Here is an 8,624-nt window from a genome sequence, read left to right on the forward strand (position 1 = left end):
TTATTTCATCATCTGCTCTCTTCCTCCAGTGTCACTCTGCCTTTCCCTGTGTCTCTGTCATCTCTAGTGCAGCCATGTAACTGCTGTAAAGACCTTCAGATAGCACCAAGTCATGATCAATGACTCAAATCACAAACTTTTTTTAGATCAAGGGTTGTTTTATGGGCTAACAATGATCTGTATTAAAACGCCAAAGCTGCACAGAAATGAATGATATTTTCATATGAAGTCTACTGTATCTACTCAGAGTTATACAATGTACTATAGTATGCTATATACCAGCAGCTGGATGATCTAAGGTGCTGTTCAACTCTGACAGTGTTTAAATCAAACAATAAAACTTACTTGGTCATAGCCAATTGTTGATATTCATTTTCATCCCTTACTTATCACAGCTTTCATTCCAAAAGGCTATGCAAATGCAACTTTATGCCGATCAATATTTTGAATCAAATATCATAATAACTTCCGAATTAGTGCTGAAATATTTGGGTGTTGGACCGTAAATTGGCCATTTGAAGATGTAACATTGGGTTTTGGGAAGATGTGATAAATATACAGTAGCTATATATATTTTTTTATTTTTTATTTTTTTGTTACAATTTACTGAGATTTTGTATACTTAATTACTTGATCAATTAAAAAACTAACCAACAGATTAAACGTCAACGCAACTAATCAGTTCTACAAATCACTGTACAAGTGATCAAATGAGTTGATGAATTCCTGAGTTACTTGTGCTGTTTGTGATAGCTGAGAAGTCAAACGACAGTCTGTTGGTGAGTTTGAGGATAAAGGTGGAGTCAGAGATTCTGTAGAAGAATGCTTTTCTGTCAAAATCACTGTCTGTCAAAATCAGTGATTTTTGACAACAAGTGTTCTACAGAATGGCTGACTCCATCTTTAAATGCCACGAAGGGAAACTTGTAAAACATGAGATGGGGAGGGCAATGGGAAAGTATAGGGGAGGAGAGAGACGGGTAGTGGAGAAGTTGAAAGGCTTCTTTTATCTTCCTCTAAATCAACTGTCAACAATGCACGAAATTATCAAGGGGGACGAAAAAAAAGAGGGTGGGGGGTAAGAGTGAGGAAGGGAAGGAGGGAGGGAGGGAGGGAGGCAGAAAGAAAGAGAGGGAGGGAGGGTAAACATTACAGCTCTGTGCCAAGCAAACATGAGATGCTGGGATACTTCAACAAAAAGCCAGCGTTCATATGGGAGAGAAAAGAGACACCAAGACACAGAGGGGGAGGGAGAATGCAAGAGAGAGAGAGAGAGAGAGAGAGAGAGAGAGAGAGAGAGAGAGAGAGAGAGAGAGACAGTCAGACAGACAGACAGACAGAGGGAAAAGCTGGGAAATAGAAAGTGAAAGCACCAGGCAGCAGATAACCAGCTGCTGTCATTAAACATAACAAAGTATCTTTCGTTTCTGGACTGCTCACCTACAGGCAGCTCTACCTAGGTATGCATTTGCATGAGGCCATTTGTGAAGGTTTCGTTTTGCTAACATTCAACCTCATGGGTCAACAAATTCTTTATTCAAATGAAAAATGAAACTTACATAACTCACATTCAAATGACTTATAAAACATCATTGAACAGTGGCAAACTACCACTGCATCTTTTTTTTGTTATAGCCTACCACTTTTTAAATGAAGCCTTGAAGGTTCTGTACAAGCCACTGTTTTTTTTTCATCTATAACTGTGTTAAAGGAGCAGCAGCATTATGACATATCAGCATTCACTGATGAATCCAACAGAAGAAAAACTTCAAAATCAAACTCAATGTTGAAGAGGAGTTGTAATTTTCTGCAATGATGTATTATCCCCCCAACACAAAACAAATAGTTTTTAAATGGCATTACTCTTTCAGTAAAAATGAACAGCTGAATACAGTGGACATGATTAGTCATTAAATCCATTAGTCAATCGACAGGAAATTAATCTGCCACTATTTTCATAACTGATTTACTAGCAATATAACATAAAATAGGCTTGTTCAATAAATCATGTTGGCCTCAGGGAAATATAACTGTACATACATGCGCACATACAGCAGAGCAGCCCCTAATAATTGATAATGGATATACTGCACGAGGATTTCTGTCAGCTTAATAAAGCCACTTGTTTTTAAGATAAATTAAACACTTGGTCACATATGTTTAGGTTGGAGTTCCTTCTGGAGCTCCCCTGCACTCCATCATGTGTCAAAGCTAGGCGGCCGCAGCAGCAGAGGAGACGCTTTTCAAGGCAAACAGAGAAGGACCGCTGCACCCAAGGGAGAAAACCCCTGAACTATACACTGTGTACCATCAATACAGATGGTAAGCAACTGCACTCCAGGTGTCCAACCTTTAGCCTCCCCCGGAAATGGAAAAGGCCTTGTACCACACTATTAACCCAACCATGAGAAAAACCTCCTGTCAACCAAGCAGGATGCTCACTCACTCACTCGACCAAACCACACACACCTTTGCTTGTATACAGTTACAGTGAAGGCAGCGATCCTTTCTAGGAAGCACACCTGTTGCCTTTGGACAAAACAGATGGTGCGACTGATAGCAGGCTTTTCATCTGCACACTGCACACATAGTTTTGAGCTGTACGTGGAAAAAGGTACCCCATAAAATGGGAGGAAAGATTCCAAATTGTTTTAAGTTGATCAGGGCTGACGGGATAATTTTTAAAAAGCCATTATGGGAGCACTGATCCATGGATAAGTCTATCTGAACAGACTTGAGTATATTGAATCTCACTATTTTTCTAAAGCCTCCAGGCTTAAAGCGCATGTCCTTAGGCAAATCACCACGGTCCTATACTTACAAGGGCTGAAACCAACAGTTTTATTATCAATTAAGCTGATTATTGATAGCCCAAAGTTATGATGTACAAAGCCCACAGATATTCAGTTATAATATCTGATTATTGCCAAAAATGTACAGTTCATTTCAATGTGCATGGGTTTGCAATAGCGGCACTAAGCAACCTGCACTATACAAATAGATAGAGGTTTATGCAAAGCTCTCTTCTTCTTCTTCGCCTCTCGTTTTCGTTCTCACACGCACACGGACACACTTTCCACAGCTGCATTGTCTTGTCTGTGTAACTCTAGAGCTGCTTTAGCTTCTGTTCCCGACACACAAGCACTGCACAGTAACACTAGCCCTCGGATAACATGTTCTAGGTTACCAGTCCGACACACACAATGGCTAGCATCACCCTGGCCCTTCCCTGACCCCATTTAGAATAAACCAGGCCAGTATATACCTGAACGCCTTTTTTTTATTGTATTTTATTGGGTCAACAACAACACACCGTAAGCCTGTGCGGGTAGTAAAAAAAAGCAGAGAAACCAGATCACTGAGGTTAGATGGAGCGACACGGATGCTTTTGGCATCACGAGTCCTCATGAAACATGGGATGAACTTCCTCATAGCGCTTAGAATAACCTGTCTCAGATTATTAAAAGGCTAAGCAGGGCAGTGGCACGCTTTCCACTAAAACACACAACCTGTCCATCAGACCTGGGTGATATTTCACTCTTCAAAAGGCTTTATTTTCCCCTACCTGAGGAGGAAACATAGCAGTAATATATATTCTGAAGTCTTCTGTCCAGGGTTCAGGTATGCCAGTGGAATATGACAAACGTTATTGATTAAAAGGTGCAGTGTGTAATATCTGAATATTTAGTGGCATCTAGTTCAGAAACTTCTAGAATGCAACGCTCCCTGGGTAACCCCTCCTGTTCGAATAATAACAGCGTTCAGGTACGCCTGGAAACAGTTGGCCTTAGTTTAGCAGTTGTCCATTCTGTTCTACTTTAGAATCATGGCAGTGCAAAATGGTGGCACCCAAGGTGCCAAGCCCTATACTCTTATGAAGATATATTCTAAGGAAACAAAAGAAAAAAATACTTTTCTTTTCAAGCGATTAAACACTAATTAAAACCTATTTATGAATATTATATTCCATTTCTACCAAGTCTGTTCTGAAAAATGCCAAAGAAATTCTACACACTGCATCTTTAAGTGGGATAAAACAATCAGCTGCAAAAAGTTACAAAACTCCATCCCACAGCACAGACTGACACAGGCTTGTACCTGTGTGAGCCGTAATGGTTACAGAACACAGGTCATTAACTTATGTAAAGGCGTTATTCAACCTCTTTGCCTATTCATCTGTAAGACAGTGAAAGGCCACGGCGACAATGGCTACCCTCCTTCAGCCCTGACTCTAGTCTAAATACTGTTCTTTCTTTCTTTCTTTCTTTCCTGTTACATAATTGCAGTGTGTTTTATTGAGGGGAGAAGAAAAACCCAAGAAAATGGGTATATTTTACAAATGGCAGACTCAAACCGGGGGAAGAAGACAAATTGACTTGCTTGCAGTTGCATCAGTTTGAGTGAAAGTCCCTGCTGCTTACATTAGGCCGTTGTTGTATATCCCCCACATTCCTGGCACTTCCACACAGCCAACTTTTACCCAAATGTAAAACATTCAAAAGAAACTCAAAAAAAAAAGACTGTCGTGAGAAATCCTGACCAAACTTTTGATTCAATTTGCTCTGAATACAAGAGTAACATAAGAGGGGCTTTTCATAACTTCTCAAATGCCAGCTCGTGAGCTTTGTTTACATTCTTATTGTGTATTGAATGTATGACGCCGAAAGAGGCTTAGCTTTCAGGGAACAGTGTGCAGTGATAGAAACCTCGTTGGGCGTGTTGTGTTAAGAGGGGGTGTACTGTATACTTTTGGCCTTTTGAAAAATATGGATTGCTCTTAACCTTTGTGATCAGCACCTTGAGCTCTTCAGGCTCCATGGATACTTAAGACCAACCAGAGATCCTTCATTTCCATGACGTTGTGCCAGCTGATCAGTTGCAAAAAAAAAAGGAAAAGAAAGAAAGGCCACTTAGCATTTGTTTCACACTCAGCTGCAGGCCGCCGCAGGCCTTGATAAACTTGACCAGAGAAACACAAAAGAAAAACGACCCGGGGCCATAGAGCTAGGGAGGATAAATCACTGCTTAAATGTTGAAATTATAAAATGTGAAATTCTGATTATAAGAATTGACCATAGGGGGGAATAATATAGAAAACTTACACTTGAGGGATGCTACTTGCCGCCTAAGAGTTTACTGTAAAAAGCACAGGGCTATAGTCTCCACCATCATCCAGCCGAAAGCAAAATGCACCACAGAGAGAATTTATTTTGCTCTCACCTACACCTAATCACACCTTTAGTGGGTCATCATATCATTTTTTATGGGGGGGGGGGTGTACATGGCCACATCAGCCTTTTCACCATAGGAATGTCATCTGACGTCATGTATTTGGGATCGGATTTCTCCCTCTCCTCTTTCTATCTCTCTCCCCAGGAAAAAGTGTGTGTGTGTGTGTGTGTGTGTGTGTGTGTGTGTGTGTGTGTGTGTGTGTGTGTGTGTGTGTGTGTGTGTGTGTGTGTGTGTGTGTGTGTGTGTGTGTGTGTGTGTGTGTGTGTGTGTGTGTGTGTGTGTGTGTGTGTGTGTGTGTGTGTGTGTGTGTGTGTGTGTGTGTGTGTGTGTGTGTGTGTGTGTGTGTGTGTGTGTGTGTGTGTGTGTGTGTGTGTGTGTGAGAGAGATGTTATTTTTTTTCTTCTAAGCCTAGTATATTCTCCAACGTGCCCACTGGATCCAGAGCCCACAGCAGGGGGGCGGTAGATTGACGGGGGGTTTGTGATTCCTAAATAACAGCCCCCAATTATACCCCCTCCACCACTAATTATGACAGCATGACAATTGAACTCAGAACTGTTATTATTGTTATTACATTTGAGAACGAAGAAAATGACGCACAACAACCAAAATATGCATCTCAACTCGTTTTTTGACTATCAAATGTAGACTACCACATCCTTTGCCTCCTCTCCACTGGTGAATTAAGACACCCTTTGATAGAGTTGGCCAACTGTTTGTTTTTTCAAATGTAGGTAGGCCTACGTGGAGGGCAGATAATCGATCGCTTCAAGCAGGGGACCAATGTTTGATTTCCACGTCTGCATCAAGAGAGGCTGTGAGAGAGGGATTTGTCTTCCCTGCACAAACAGACAGACACGTAGTCGTTTCTGAGAGGGAGAGAGGGGGAGAGAGCGAGGGAGAGAGAGAGAGAGGGAGAGAGACTGACTGGCTGGAAGGAATGCTAGGATATGCTGGAGTTGGGATTTTTTTCTCCTCCAAAGCCTTTTTTCCTGCATTCTGCAACCACACACAAACTTGGTGGAAAGTAGCCTCCAAACAGCCCCCCCATTAGCGTTACCCAACACTTATCAGATGCAAAATAACCCCCCATAGTGTCGATTCAATGATTTCGCAACAACCCCCTGTGTCAAATCTGACTGCCTCAGCATCTTTCCTTTCCAAGTTATTTTCCAAGCTTTAAAAAAGAGTGCCCGTTTCCTGATTTTTCTAGCAACTACAACACAAAACGACAATTTCCATTTCCAGAACGCAAGACGCAGCGCAACAAACTGAAACAACTGAGATTTTGTTGCAGAAAATAAGCCAGAGAGAAAAAGGTTTTCTCCTGTTGCGCACTCACTCCATCCGAAGAAGTCCTCGGAGACGAAAACACATTCTTTGGTGAAAGCTGAGAAATCGGGACCACAAAGAGCAGCCAGGCTCCACATTCATTCGACTCACGCGAGGGTCCACCGCTGTTTTGCCTTTTTCCCTTTGTTGTTTCAAAACAAACGGGGAAGATTTGCCCAAAAAAGTTTCGCTTCAAACCCCTTCCGCAGCAGCAGCGAAGCAGTTATCCTTTTTTCCTTTGCGCTGGCCAAGTAGCCCAGACTGCCGGCGTCAGCGCTCAAGCTCTCCAAACTCACATACACACACACACACATTCACAGAGAGAGAGAAACAGACAGACACGCACTTCTAAAAAACTTTTTCAACGTCGACTCCGTTGGCTTCCGTTGCCATTGTTTGCGGGCCGCTTCGCCCCGTAAAGGAAAGTGTAAAAGGACTCACCTCGCTGCAATAAAATAATCTTCAAACAGACGGAGCTGCGCGTTTCTTTTTTATTCCCAGGGTCGGCTCTCTTGACTGTGTGCTGGCGCGGCGCGACGCGTACTGTGAGACTCCGCCATGTCAATCAAAACGCGACGCACATGTAGGTCAGAGCCCGCCTCCCGATTACCGTAAAGCTCCACACGCTGCGCAGGAACAAATAAAAAAGGAAACCCCAAAACTGCAGAGCTATTCCCTCACTTTAGAGAGAGAAGCAAGGCGCGTAAACAGTGATTTTCAGGAGAAAAAAAACTTTTAAGACTGAGAGGTTGTTATTTTAAAGAAACTATAATATTTGTATTTAGTCAACATGTTGAAATAATACAAACATAAAGTAAAACGTAGGCTATAAGCAATAAAATGAAAAACAAAATAGGATCTTCATAAACATATAGGCAACAAATGAGCAACTCAAATAGAGTTGTGCTTTCGTTTCCACCGAGCAAGATACCAGAACAAAAATTTCAGAGCAGTTTTAAGCAGCCTATGTATTAGGCTATCACCTATTTATTAGCATCTCGTTTTCTTATTCTTGGTGCTTGGCCAATGATCAGATAGAGTTAGAAAAGGGTCATAATGGTATAAAGGAAAATCAATTTTGACTTTGTTATTTCCATGTAAAAAAAAACATGTATAGGTTAAACTTCAGGTATTACGTAACAGTTGTCCTATAGCATTTCTGCCCCCTAAAGGGTTAGGTCAGCCCCCAGAAAAAGGTTGGTGCACTGTTCAGCAAATAAAAGCAAGCTGAATCCAGTTTAGGCCGGTTAACTTTATCTGCCATTTTGTCACAGAATATCTTCATAGCAAAACAATTTAGCAGAGAACTTCATCATGATAGCGCCTGCTTTAACATATGTTTAAATATTCTGCCTATATAGCAGACTTTAAGTGTGTCAAGTGAGTCAAAACACCCCTTTGTCCCCGTGCCTCCAAAACCACTTCAGGCCAAAGTCCCTCTAGTGGCTGCACTGAAACCTGGTATCCCCTAGCTGACAGGTCCAAGGGTTACCAACAATCATCAAGAGGTGCATGGATGTGTTGGAAGAAAGACCAAAAGGCTCCATCATGCATATATACATTACATTACATTACATGTCGCTTAGCAGACGCTTTTATCCAAAGCGACTTACAACTGGAGCACACATTCATAGACCGATAGCAGTGCTGGCTCACTATCAGGAGACATATTAGGGTTCAGTGTCTTGCTCAGGGATACTTGGACATGTGGCAAGGAGACTGGGGATCGAACCACTGACCCTATAATTGCGGGTACACCACTCTATCCACTTCGCCACAGCCCCCACAGTATATTGTCCAGGTAATAGGCCATACTATGAAGAGATTGTATATCTAGACCTGTAATTGTGCAGTATATCAGCTTCCTTTACCTGGATGCATTACACAGCGCATTTCTCTGTGGAAGAGATTAAATGGGCATGTTGGTGCTTGGAATGGAGACATTAATGGCAACAAGTTACATGTCAGGATCAGAGCACAAAACCTGCCAAATCATTTTAATATTGTCATTACATATCCACTTATCCACCATGCATTTGAAAGGGACCAATTCATATTCA

The 8,624-nt window shown here is 41.8% G+C and overlaps 1 protein-coding gene across 2 annotated transcripts in view; it reads right to left on the reverse strand.

The window, feature by feature from the left end:
• Nucleotides 1-7,085, reverse strand: part of fndc3ba (fibronectin type III domain containing 3Ba) — a 133,307-nt gene extending 126,222 nt beyond the window's left edge. The window contains exon 1 of one of the 2 annotated variants that reach the window (XM_080042342.1): nt 7,006-7,085. The gene's annotated coding sequence lies outside the window, so the exon portion shown is untranslated. Of the gene's footprint in view, nt 1-6,574; nt 6,714-7,005 lie in introns of those variants that run through there. The other variant, XM_080042343.1, reaches the window with a different exon arrangement.
• Between the last annotated feature and the right edge of the window lie 1,539 nt (nt 7,086-8,624).

This window comes from Ammodytes marinus (assembly GCF_949987685.1).
Source record: "Ammodytes marinus genome assembly, chromosome: 15".
Lineage (NCBI taxonomy): Eukaryota > Metazoa > Chordata > Actinopteri > Uranoscopiformes > Ammodytidae > Ammodytes > Ammodytes marinus.